The sequence below is a fragment of the Zonotrichia leucophrys genome, chromosome 3, assembly GCF_028769735.1.
Source record: "Zonotrichia leucophrys gambelii isolate GWCS_2022_RI chromosome 3, RI_Zleu_2.0, whole genome shotgun sequence".
In the NCBI taxonomy this organism is placed as follows: Eukaryota; Metazoa; Chordata; class Aves; order Passeriformes; family Passerellidae; genus Zonotrichia; species Zonotrichia leucophrys.
This window is the reverse complement of record NC_088172.1, coordinates 59745159-59752501: the sequence shown is the minus strand read 5'-3', so window position 1 is coordinate 59752501 and position 7343 is coordinate 59745159. Positions and strand designations below refer to the sequence as shown.

General features: G+C 39.5%; 1 long non-coding RNA gene across 1 annotated transcript; it reads right to left on the bottom strand.

The window, feature by feature from the left end:
- Nucleotides 1-1446: 1446 nt before the first annotated feature.
- On the bottom strand, nucleotides 1447-7338 carry LOC135445635 (uncharacterized). Its single transcript, XR_010439569.1, has 4 exons — nucleotides 7064-7338; nucleotides 5876-5974; nucleotides 4114-4449; nucleotides 1447-2798 (listed from the first exon to the last, which is right to left on the bottom strand). It is a non-coding gene; the product is annotated as an uncharacterized LOC135445635 (long non-coding RNA).
- Between the last annotated feature and the right edge of the window lie 5 nt (nucleotides 7339-7343).

Below are 7343 nucleotides of genomic sequence, written 5' to 3'. Positions count from 1 at the left end.
TGAGTAAGCTGGGAAGGAACACACCTGGTATGTACCTGTATATGTATGTACCTGTATAGGTACCATATAACATCTTCATGGAATGGGGGAGGGAACCAAGGTGTTCATGGTTATAGTGTTTGTCATCCCAAGTTGTCTCCCCATTATGTGTGCTGAGGCCCTGTTTCCCAGGAAGTGGCTAAACAAACATCTGTCTACTGGCGGTAAGCAGTGCTTGAATTACTTGTTTTGCTTTGCTTGCACATGCAGCTTTGCATCACCTATTAGGCTGTCTTCATTGTGGCCCAAGAATTTTCTCACTTCTGCTCTTCCACATCTCCATCCCGCTGGGAGAAGTAAGGAAGCAAGTAAGAAACTGCGCAGCCACTCAGTGACTTCCTGGCCCACCACATTAGCCAACATTTTGATCAAAACTAAAATCAGACTTGTCTGACAAACCAAGTGGCACAAAATAAAGTGTGATCTGCCATTTACTACCTCTGTTCACTTCATCTGGCCCATGATTTAGCAGTTAGCTGTATGAAAGGTAACATTCTTGCAATTCTGAGTCCTGTATCATTTTGAAAGCTACAAAAATCTCTTTCAGTTACCTAAAAATTGCCCCATTCTTCAAAGACTATTAAAAATGCACAGTTCAGGTTCAAAGAGATCCTTACCCATTTATTTTGATGCTCATATGTGTTATGTTTTATCATACGTAATGTAATATTTCTCTTTGGCATTGTCCCTAATAAACACCCTAAATTATTTTATTGTAGTACCAAGATGGAGATATCCCACTTCTCTTCAGTTTATTAATTGACTATTTACTTCCTCAAAACTGACTATTTACTCAATAATTTCTTTTTACCAAACTTTAAACAGTGCTAGGATTTCAGTAGTTCTTGATTTTCAAATTATACCCTTTTCAGTCTTGCTTCCTTCTCGCTTCAGTTTTCTTTATTAATTGCCCATGTTTTCTAGGAGTTGACTTGCAGTCATGGCTATTCATGCCACTATATTCTCCACTGTGCAGAAACTATCCATAATGTAGCACTATTGCCAGTAAAAATCAAGTGTTTAATCCTATAGTGAGTGAAATAATGGAGAAGCTTTCAGAAGGAAAAGGAGAGAATCATACTGTAAGGAAAACTGTCCAAAATACATGATGTGTGTGTGCTATATTTATCAGCCTTCCACCCAGTCACTGCCTTATTGTTATGCTATTTAAAGTGTGACAAAGTTAGAGTGCTATAAGGGCTATCAGATCTTTTTTTCATAATTCATTACATTAAAAAAACCTGGGGTAGATCAGACTGCACGTCACTGCTCAGCATTACTGTTTACTTCCAAACCCTAGGGCTTTATAAGCACCAAATGGAAACTGGTCCTGGCCCCAAACATTTTCTACAGTGATATTATCCAACTATCTTTCTTAAAGGTCAAAAGAAAAGCAGAGACATTTAATTTATTTGAACAGATAATCCACTAAGGCATTGCACAGAATTTATTAGAAGATCAGTTTTTTATCATGAGACTGGAAAGAAATTAAGCACAGGCAAGTGATGCTTGCACCCACTTATCTTAGAGCAGTCATTTCAAGGCTGGGTCTAGTACAAAGGTGTGTGTTAATTTTTGGGTTGGATTTGTTGGTATTAACTGTGGATTTCCTCTGTGTTGATGCATTCCTTTGCAGGATGGTTTCTTTCTACCAGCATCCACACTTATACTGCACTTCAACATTCCAGGTGAATGAGTTGTTTGATTGTTCCAGATCACTACTCTGTTAAGGAAAGGCATCTTAACAGGACAGCCTCTTTCAGCATGGCAGAAGATTATGTTTCTGCTGGCTACAGTAGTTAGCTTGCCAGAATTTCATTACAGCCCTTGCCAGGGCTTTACAAAATCTGTGACGCTCTTCAGCTGCCCTCACCCACTGGGGCAGCTCAAGCTGAATGGCATCGATGGTGCCAGAAGTCCGGGAACCAAAAGTCTTTGTTATGTACCCACCACTATAATAGCTTCCATTATTTGGGCTAGGATTGGATGGAGAAGGCACACAAACATAACTCTTATTTTGTCCTTCAATATATTTGCCCAAACTTCTGTTCCCTGAAACCAAAATCTCAGAAGACACATTGACCAGCTGACTGGCCAGATGGCTAATTGAGGAATCTGATGCAGAAAAGACACCCGAGTTAAGGGACGTTTTTGAAAGTGTGTAACCTAGTTCTATCCACCTTTCAGGATGCGCTTGTCCGTGGATATCCAGAATTAGGCCCCCTGACATCTGTGATTTTGCAGTGGTCAAAAATGCCATATAGTCCTCCCAGGCCTGTTCTGCTTGGGGAATTCCAAAGGAGGCTTCTTCCTTTTCCCTGTTAGCATCCATCTTGAATCTCTGTAGGTGATTTATGATGATATGTGGGAAGAAGCCACCAGTAATTTTGTTGATTTCTTCAGCAAGAGCCTGAGCCACCTCTATAGTATACCTGTCTTGGTTGGTAGACACTTTGCATTTCATAGCATTTTGAATACTTCCAGGAGGACAGTCATGAGAGAAGATACAAGAGGATGTCTTCTCATCCCAACAGGCAGCCTCTCGATCTGGGATGTCTTTAGGTTCCAGTGACCCACCATGTGGGACAGAGAGAATGAGGTTCATGTTACCCACTTGATATTCTGTGAAATTATTATAACCAAATATAACATCTTTGGTGCCAGTGACTTTCAAAAGCAAAGGTAAAATGGAAAGGAGGAATAAATACATATTTTTTATTTGCCTCTAGAAGACTCAGCAATATGGAATATATCAGTACCTACAAAAAAGCAAAAAAACAGAGTATAGATTACTTACAGCTGGGAAAACATGAGACTGTTCAGCTGCTATTGGCATAATTAGTTAATGATTAACCTATTTTAGTTTTATTCTACATAGCACAAAGAAGAACACTTATATGAGAAACAGAAATTAACAGGGCACTTAGTATGGCTAGATGTAACAGATGCAAGGGAAATGGTAGGCTACTGGACCTCCTCTATTTCCCCAGAAAGCACAAACAATATTTGATCACCCTATCTGATTCCAGAAAATCATCCCAGCAAAATATCTGATTTTTTTTTATTTATGCATCAAAGCCTTTTTTTTTTCCCATCTCTGAAATGGTAGAAAATTCAAACAGAACTTGATGAAACATCTGTATGTCATTGACCTGTGTGAAATATCTTTGTATTATCGATGTGGTTATATAAACTGGAGGCTATGCCAGTCCAGACCAGCACTTGTGTGACCAGGCTTGTGTGAAAAAATGAGACTGATAAAAATTGATTGCTACCAAGCTCTGTCTCTAATTATGCTCCAGATTGAGTTACCTTAAGGCCTTTATAGATAGGTATTATTGAATTAATTAAGTAGTGACTCTTTTCTTTAGTTTCCAAGTCTCCATTCTCTTCAAGTGATCAAAGATATTTTAAAACCCTCGCCAATTATGCCAATTTTTGGAAAGCTGGAAGTTAACAAGATGCTGACAGGTCTCTCTGATTTGAAGAGGGCAAACTGCCACTGAGAGGGCATTGAGCACTGTGGAAGCACCTGCCATCAGCTGCCTACTCTAAGAAAGGGAGTAGGCAACTTCACCCAAATAACGCAGCAAAATATTATATTCCTGTTATGAGGGAGTGAGTGCTGCTGGATTTTTAGAGACAATTTCTCCTGCCCACTGCACTGCATTCTGAAGAGCCTGTACTTCAGAGTGCATCTGAGGTAAAATAAAATGTTTATCTTCTGCTCTTTTTTCTGGGCTGAAAGTCCCATAAAAGTCTGTGAGCTGGAATCAGATCTCTGAGAATCTCAGATAGTTTTTCTGGTTTTGACAAAAGAATTTTTTTGTTTCATTTTAAGCTTTCATTTAAAAGGTCCTTTTAGTTGAGCTACTGGCTTAAAACAAGATTTTATCCAAGGCCCTGTATGGTTCATGTTTCCATAGACTTCCCTGAAACACAGACATTCACCTGCTAGTTAACTGCGTGCTACCAGAAACACTGAGAAAAAGAACGCTGTCAAACATTATTCAAAATCCCTTTTCTCAGAAAAACAGACTGCATATGCAGTGTGTAAGTCTAGGAATAGCTTACCTGATGTGCAGAGGGGTCCAGCACCAAGATAAATAAATCGACAGCAACAATTCACCTGTCCCAGGAGGAGTCGAGTTTGTGCGTCCCAGGCTCTCTGTTAAATTGGATGGCACAGCTGCTCCTTTCCCACAGCATGCTGAGCTGTGTGTGGTTATCGGCAGCAGTTCGCTTGTTGCAATTTCCTGTTAATTATTGCATCAAGCTGTTAATGCTGTTAATCCTACTGGATCATGCCTTAATGATCTATGGAGAGAGAGCTCTGTATAATTCCCAAACTGAAGAAGTCACCCTTGGCACAACTCAAGTTCTGGACAGATTTGGAGAGTCTGGAGGCACCTGTGTTATTGTGAGGTAAAAAAACAAAGACAAAAAAACCCCAAGAGTAATTTAAAGTGTAGTAATGACTGCAGGACTAGTTTGAAGATTTACCTACAGATTAAGAGTTTTTCCTGCCTCTGCGCCTCCGAAAGCGAAACTGAAGTGCCCTTTGCACTCGGCTGCAGCTGAGGCTGTGTCCCAAGAAGCCTCTAGGGGCCAGGCTGAGCCATGCAGAGGCTTCAGCAGCACCCGCATGTGTCATTTCACAACGACAGATCACAAGGGAGAAATATACACTGGGATACCAGAGTTTAGCACGCTTTTGTTCTCTATACTGACATTACTGTGTCCAGAGATTAAAAAAAAAAAAAAAAAAAACTTGCCACAAGCAGCACAGCCACACTTAAGTTCAGAATAGCTGCTAAGCTAACATAATCAGCAGATACCCATATCAAAACTGTTAACTAGATAATCTAGGTTTTTAATGACTTTACTAACACTATTCATATAATATTTTCCTGATAAATGAGGAGCTTTTAAAAACATTTCCTCTGCTACTAAATATGGTTTAAGGATGTCATCCTCTAAACTTCTCTCAAGTGTGTACAACTGTTCATAAATTTGCTGGTGGTATTATAGTCTGCCTTCTTAACTAAGCTAACAAAAGCTATGAAAATACATACTCCAATAATAGAAATTTCAATAAAAGACAGAGTGCAGTGAATGTAATGCTGCCACCTATCAGAGAAAAATCAAATTTTTTTTCTAAGAAATTGATTACATAGTTCAACTAAATTCCAAACCAACTTTTTGAGATAAAAGTGACCAACTTCTTAAGCAGTGAAAACAATATAGTTGCAGTAATAAGAAATTCACTGAAATTTTGGAAAAATTAATGTAAACCAGTCACCCAGTCTACTAATATCATCAAAGCTGATGGTGTCATTGTGAGCTTCAGCAAAGTGCTGGTTTTCATTCCAAGGATTTTAATTTTCTGCATGAAGACACTTCCAGCTGTGCCAGACACTGCATGGAAGGAAGTTTAGTAAAAATCTATAAGATGTCCTTGCCCATTGTAGTGCACAGTGGGGGACAAATTTTATTTTACTTTACTTGTCTCTGTAAAGGCTAGATGCTTACATCAGACAGTGATCCCATTTCCTCTCTTTAGGAGAGCTGTGTTGAGAAAGAAGCAGTTCTAGAGGTACTTCAGGTACTATCTTGGACACCTATCTCAAATTTCTATTAGGGGTCAACAGGGCTATACACACAATGGCTCTTCTTTTTTTATTACATGACAGAAAACAGTTGCAAAGAAACCAAAATGTTTCTGCTATACTTTCTACTTCAAGATCTCTTTAAAATGCATTCTGCAAGTCACTATTACAAAACTGCTTAAGGAAAAACACACACAGAGATTTGGCATAGTAATTTCTAGTCTTACCAGTTCTCCTGATACAGGAGCTACTTGTGAAAGAATTCTCTGTATTAATACAAGTCAATTAACCATGACGCAGTGCTGCTTCCCTGTTTCATCTGGTACCTATGGGAAATAAAACCGCAATAGTACAGTTTTCTTCAAGGGAATAACTCACCAAAATGTTACCATCTGACTACTTTCTTTCAAGAGACGCTGTTGAACTTAAAGATCGATATCTTTAGCCAGTTTTAAGTTGAGATGGCTCTACTAAAATCAACAAAGCCTTTGACTCATAGTATCAAGCTATAGAAGTTATGAGATGTCATGAGGGTGGGTCACACTGGTTCATACATGGCTGAAGACATTTGTAATAAACTGAACGTTAAGGCATGTTGTGCTAACTCTTCAATTTCAAAGTATCCTTCCTTTCAGGTGAAGGGATTGAAAAGGAAAATCAGAGCTGGGCAAGACTTCTGTAATGCTGGCTTCCTTCAAGACAAGTTCATTGGCTCCAGTGCTTCTGACTCTGAGCTTCACCTTAACTATTTTTAACTATTTTTAATTTACAGAAAATAGTCCAAAGTGTTTTTAATTGAATTGCATGCAAGATTTTGAATGATTGTTGTGGTACATTACATTGTCTACTCTGATTTCTTTTCTTCCCATGAGCATAGCAGTTTGACAGAAAAAGAAATGTCAGAAGTGATAGAAGAACATATTCTTAAGAGAAGCAAAGCTAATCCAAATGGATTCTAACAGCAGTTGGATTTAAAACTTGTGTAGTGTGTCATATGTAGTCAGAATCATGGAGTGAAAAAAGAATTGGCAAAGTAGAATCCAGTCAATATTTTCAACATTAAAACATCTTATGCTATCACTGTGGCCTAGTTATTTCTGTGCATTTCTTAGCTGAGAACTTGTAATTCCGATGTGCTCTTTCCAGAACGCACTGAATTTAAACTTTGCTGCCCACTGTCTGGAAAGATTGTTTTCTACACTGCTGACCGAGTCATCCACCTCACCGAGCCAAACTATCTCAGAACTGCACAGGCTTCCAAATGGCATGTAGAAAAAGAAACTTTTACCTGGCCTACATTTGCATCTTACTGCAATTTTTGTTATTATTTATGCAAGCAAACCCTTAGGATAACTGACAAGAAAAAGAACCTATATCACATAATTGTAACTTCGACCATCGGTTCCTACACTAACCCCGGGGTTTCAGTGCAGTAACAACAGTATCTGTCCTTCCCTTGATCCTCGGCAGGCAGAGACCCGCGTCAGCGCCTCCCCGCCCCTTTCCTCTCACGGCGTTGGCTGCAGTCCACTGTCCTGTTAAAACCCTGGGAGGCCTTTTGATTTCTGTGTATTTAACGTTTATAAATGCCACGTTCCTGTTATTATCCACGAGCGGTGTCCGCCGCACGCCGGCCGTGAGGAATGCCGTCACCAATGCGTTGCCCCCGCCGGCGCGGGGCACCATGGGGATCGT